This window comes from Sphaeramia orbicularis, unplaced genomic scaffold (assembly GCF_902148855.1).
Source record: "Sphaeramia orbicularis unplaced genomic scaffold, fSphaOr1.1, whole genome shotgun sequence".
NCBI classification, from domain to species: domain Eukaryota; kingdom Metazoa; phylum Chordata; class Actinopteri; order Kurtiformes; family Apogonidae; genus Sphaeramia; species Sphaeramia orbicularis.
In genome coordinates this window covers 4342-10283 of record NW_021941745.1, presented here as the reverse complement: position 1 = coordinate 10283, position 5942 = coordinate 4342, and the positions used below count along the sequence as shown (strand labels likewise).

Below are 5942 nucleotides of genomic sequence, written 5' to 3'. Positions count from 1 at the left end.
CATTTCTGCTGCTCTTCCATCTTAGTCTTCTTGGACCTGAACCCCCGTCTTTCAGCCTCGTCTACGTCCTCTTCATCTCCTCCCTCATGTCTAGGGATGGGAATTGAGAACCGGTTCTTTTTGAGAACCGGATCCTAGTACAGACCACACCAGGTCCAAACAGACCACAGCAGGTCTAAACAGACCACAGCAGGTCTAAACAGACCACACCAGGTCCAAACAGACCACAGCAGGTCCAAACAGACCACACCAGGTCCAAACAGACCACAGCAGGTCTAAACAGACCACAGCAGGTCTAAACAGACCACAGCAGGTCTAAACAGACCACACCAGGTCCAAACAGACCACAGCAGGTCTAAACAGATCACACCAGGTCTACACAGACCACAGCAGGTCCAGTTGAACTCCGTCAGATCTTCCATTTCTTCTAAAGGTGGAATCCCTCCAGTCTGTTCAAACATTCGTCCACATGTGATTCATCTGATTCTCTACTCAGCGGTGCTTGTGAATCTAGTGTCAGAGTGAACACCAGGCCGTCATCTGGGCCCAGTTCTGGTTCCGGTGCGGGACACAAACGTCGTACCCCCTCAGATACAAGTTTCTGAAGGTAGAGGAAAGGAACTGAGGAGCACAACAACAGAAGACGAGCAGAGTGGAACCGGTTCCAATGTGGCGTCATCTGTTCTTCTTATTAGTTCATACTGTGTATGTTCTATTTTCTGTGCAGATGGAAACAGAACAGACAGTTCATGCAGACACACCTGTTTGGACTTTTTTATTCCCTCAGCCAATGAGAATTGAAAAGAGAATCAGATCAATAAGCAAAATCGATAATGGAATCAGAATTGTTAAATTCTTATTGATTCCCATCCCTACTGGTCTCCTCCACCTTTTCCGTTCTCCTTTCTCCTCTCGTCCTGTTCTTTCCTTTCTTCACCTGCTCTTGTCTTTTGACCTCATAACCTGATTTCGTCGCTCCAATCGGTTTACCCTCCTCCCCTCTCTCTCTCTCTTTCTCTCTCTCTCTCTCTCTCCTTCCTTTCAGTCTCTATTTCCATCTTTGAGCTTTATCCCTTCATCCCTTATCTCCTTCATCCCCTCCAATCCTCATCTGCTCTTCCACCGTGGACCGAAGGCGCAGAGAAAGAGAGAGTTTTCCACAGGTGCAGTCCGTCGCAGGAGCCTCGCACACGCTTTGCATCGTGGGATTGAACCGCCGCTGACAAACACACGGCCCCCCCTTTGTGGACGGGTGAGTGTCTTCTTCTTCTTCTTCTGTTTTTGTTGTTTCTTCTGTGGACTTTGGTGGTTTTTACTTGGAGGGACTCTGGACCGGGTGGAGCTCTTGGAAGACCCAGTTCGGACCAGAGCTTTAAGGGGGTTTGGAAGTGGACTTTTAAAACGTTCTGCAGAAAATGCACCTGAGAGGGTTTTGCGCAAACCTCTATTTCAGGTGCACTTCAGTAAAATAACGCTTCTGATGTTTGGAGTCTTGGGGATTGTAAGTGCTTCCAGGGTACTTTCTGATTCCTTAAACCCTTTGAAGGTGATCTCTGGGTTGTGGCAAGGCGGCCAAAGAGGATTGGCGTCTCAGGTGAGGCGGCCGTAAGCTGCATCCTGATCTATGGCACGAGGCCGCACCTGGTCAGACCTGAACCCAGACTGTAGGCCGAACCCCGTCGCACCTGAAACCAGAACGTAGGCCGAACCCCGTCGCACCTGAAACCAGAACGTAGGCCGAACCCCGTCGCACCTTAAACCAGAGTGTAGGCCGAACCCCGTCGCACCTGAAACCAGAACGTAGGCCGAACCCCGTCGCACCTGAAACCAGAACGTAGGCCGAACCCCGTCGCACCTGAAACCAGAGCGTAGGCCGAACCCCGTCGCACCTGAAACCAGAACGTAGGCCGAACCCCGTCGCACCTTAAACCAGAGTGTAGGCCGAACCCCGTCGCACCTGAAACCAGAGCGTAGGCCGAACCCCGTCGCACCTGAAACCAGAGCGTAGGCCGAACCCCGTCGCACCTGAAACCAGAGCGTAGGCCGAACCCCGTCGCACCTGAAACCAGAGCGTAGGCCGAACCCCGTCGCACCTGAAACCAGAACGTAGGCCGAACCCCGTCGCACCTGAAACCAGAGCGTAGGCCGAACCCCGTCGCACCTGAAACCAGAACGTAGGCCGAACCCCGTCGCACCTGAAACCAGAGCGTAGGCCGAACCCCGTCGCACCTGAAACCAGAGCGTAGGCCGAACCCCGCCGAACCCCGTCGCACCTGAAACCAGAGTGTAGGCCGAACCTCAGATTTTAACCGGGGTCAGAAATGCTGGAAAAAAAATCGGTGTGATGGACTTTAACAGCTTTAGTGGTTGAGCAGAGTAGAGGTCCAGCAGCTTCATTTCTGTCAAATCAGAGAGCAGGAAGTGGACTGCACCCCTCCCTCATCCACCCCCCCCACCCCCCTCGCCCTCTGATCCCAGGGTAAAGAGCAGTCAGTAATCGGATGACAGAGATTTGAGCGCTAAAGCTTCCCTTAAGATCTCCTGCTGGGATTTAAAGCCCCGCAGCAGCGGACACCAAACCCCTCCCCCATCTGAGGAGGCCCCGCCCACATCTTGCGCCTCACGCAGACCACAAACAGAACTGCATGTGTGCTCTTCAACCTTCAGTTACAGAAGTTACAGAAATCCAATCCAACTTTATTTATAAAGCACTTTAAAACAACCAGAGTGGAGCAAAGTGGTGCACAGAAGAATGAATAAAAACAAAACAGAAGAATAAAATACAAGGATAGATTTAAAGACACGGAAACTGTACAAAAAAGAAAAACAGTGCAATAGAGAAGAATAAAAAAAAAAAACAAATAAAAGAAAAAATATGAGAATAGATTAAAAAAACAAATTAAATACAAAAAACAAACAAAAAAGATGAATAACAAGAAATGAAGCAAGGACTTAGTAGATTTAACAGAGAGAATAGTTTTTAACAAAGTTTTAATGTGTATATTTGGAAGAGATTTATATTTTTAGAGCTAAACTATATTTAATTCAAAAAAATGTCATTGATACAGTGTCAAATTATAACAAAGGTTTCATGACTCTTTACATTTAGAGCAGGTCCAGACCTTATAGAGACAGACAGATACTTTATTCATCCCACAGGGACATTTACAACATAAAAGAATAATAATAAAAAAATGAAAAAAAAATCTTTATTTATTTACTTAATTAGTTTTATTTTTGGTGTTTTTGATAATTTGCCATTAATAGAGTATTCTTGGATTCTGTTAAACTCCATTCAGTCCAGTTTCAGTTCCCTTTTCTTACCCTTAAACAGAAGAAACTTGAATGCGACACCTTTTATTTTTGTATAAATCACTTCAAACCGACTCAACCTTCTATTTGATCAGAAAACGTTGTGTTCTGTCGTTCTTTCGTCCATTTTTTGGGGGTTATTTTGCTGATGTGTCTGATGTACGGAGCATCATGGGTGTTCAATTAGTGTCGAGGACACGGGATCCAATTACAGCACATTAAGGCCATGGGCCGACCTCTGCACGGACAAAGGCATTCTGGGAAATGAGGCTTCAGGAAGTTCCAGAAATGAAACGGGACCAGATTCAAGTGTCACAGGTTCAGTTCAGACGCAAACACATGCAATAATCCACAACGAGTTTATATGACAACAAACCTACCCATGGTTTATATATTGTGTTTCTATAAACTAATGTGGGTTAGATTAAAAAAAACACAAATGAAATAACCATATATAGTAAGGACTGACTGACTGAATGAATGAATATTTTATTTATGTAAAAATAACAATAAAAACACCAACAAAAGCAAATGAACAAAACAGAACTGTATACGATTATACAAGAGAAATAATATTGTATATAAATAAATAAATAAATATAAATAATTGTTGTGTTTTTTCTACATCTCTAAAGGAATAAACACATATTTATTACAATACAATAAACTATATCAATATATATTAATAAAATGTATATATATTTATATAAATCAGTCTAATCATTATCAGTATACATAATTCTACATCATAATCCACTACATATGTACAAATATGAACCCATATAATGTAATTTATAATTATATGCAATTTCCTTATAATTTATGATATATATATGATTATCTCAATTGTGTTTATTTTATAAAACCCACAACTATATTAGTTGCATTTAATATATACATGTGTTCCACTATATTGTAAATAAGTGTTTATTTCAGATGTGTAAATAACTCTAAAGTTAGATCATTTTTTATATGTGTAATAATGTGATGTTAATTCCCTTATTATTATGTTATGTTAAATGATGCTACATGCTATTATTGTATAATATATACAGTAATATACGTTAAAGAATACAGTGACTCATATAGAATAAATGGAATAAAAGGAGTCTGACCTGGTTTTGGACTTTGAACCCTGTAAACCACATCACTGTAATTGAATGTGAATATCAGTGAATTTAAATTCATTTATTAACGAGTAAAAACCCTCAGGTTGCGTTTTTCTGCTTCTTAGATTGAATGTTTTAATTTGGATTTAATGAGTTAAAGTCTAAAACCAGGTCAGACTCCTTTTATTCCATTTATTCTATATGAATCACTGTATTCTTTAACATATATTACAGTTTATATTCTATAATAATAGCATGTAGCATCATTTAACATAACAATATAAGTAAATTAACAACATTTTACATATTATATAAAAGAAATAATCTAATCATTGTAATTGAAAGTGAATATCAGTGAATTTAAATTAATTTATTAACGAGTAAAAACCCTCAGGTTGTGTTTTTCTGCTTCTTGGATTATGTTTATGTTCATGCATTTGGCAGATGCTTTTTTCCAAAGCGACTTACAGGGGAAAACCAATCAAATCACTCAATCAATCAAATTTTATTCATATAGCGCCAATACTTATATAGCGCGGATTGAATGTTTTCATTTGGGTTTAATGAGTTAAAGTATAAAACGTGTCTTTAGTTCCATGTTTCAGCCTCAGTTTGACGGTTTCATCTAAACTCCGCCCTCTTTTCTTTCTAAATCCACCTTTTCTTCGTCCTGAACGTCGAAGGTTCATGATCTAAGTTTCAGAAGTTGACCTCAGATGGGATTAAAGCCCTCCGACGTGGCTCTAATCTAATCTAATCTAATCTGAACCTCTAGACCTGATGAGGTAACGTCGGATCCAGATCAGAGGATCCGGGTCAGGGATCGAGGTCCTGGATCTGGATGAACTGGGTCAGATTATCCCTGCTCTAAACCCGCTGTCTGTTTGTCTTTTTTGGTTCTCCTCAGTGACAGCTTCGTTTTTCCACCTGTAAACTCCGCCTGCGACCGTTGCCATGGCAGCTGAAAAGGCTGAAATGGACAAACTGAAAAAGGAGTGTGATGGCCTCCGCGCACAGATAGAGGTGAGGACTTTAATTATTATTATTATTATTATTATTATTATTATTATTATTATTGTTATTATTATTAGTTTAATGATCCTATTTTTCATGCAGTTCCCTAAACATCCACTCATCTGGAAGCAAATAAATCTGAATTTAGCGAACCAGTGTCAGAACACGATGAAAACTATGAAATAAAAACATGTTTAATGCTGATAATCGGATGTTTTCATATATTCTAATACTAGTCTTTACTCTCTTTATGGAGATAATATGTAAAAAAGTGTTTAGAGATAAATTCATCCTGTAAATGAGAAAAGTATTGATTATGACCCAAAGTTTGTGATGGGACTACATGTACTCGTCTAATTTGCATATTGTGACGTCATAGGCCGGCAGCCATATTGGATTGCATAACTTTTTGGTCAAATTGAACTTTGAACGTGTTTACATGGAAGTTTTGTGTGTTTGGATTTTTTTCATCTTCTCTTTAAATCTGTGTCTGACTTTTAACCCAGT

At 40.7% G+C, this 5942-nt stretch overlaps 1 long non-coding RNA gene across 1 annotated transcript; it reads left to right on the top strand.

Moving 5' to 3' along the window:
* The first annotated feature begins 989 nt into the window (after window positions 1–989).
* Window positions 990–5406, top strand: LOC115416922 (uncharacterized). Its single transcript, XR_003935059.1, has 2 exons — window positions 990–1252; window positions 5329–5406. It is a non-coding gene; the product is annotated as an uncharacterized LOC115416922 (long non-coding RNA).
* The last annotated feature ends 536 nt before the right edge of the window (window positions 5407–5942 follow it).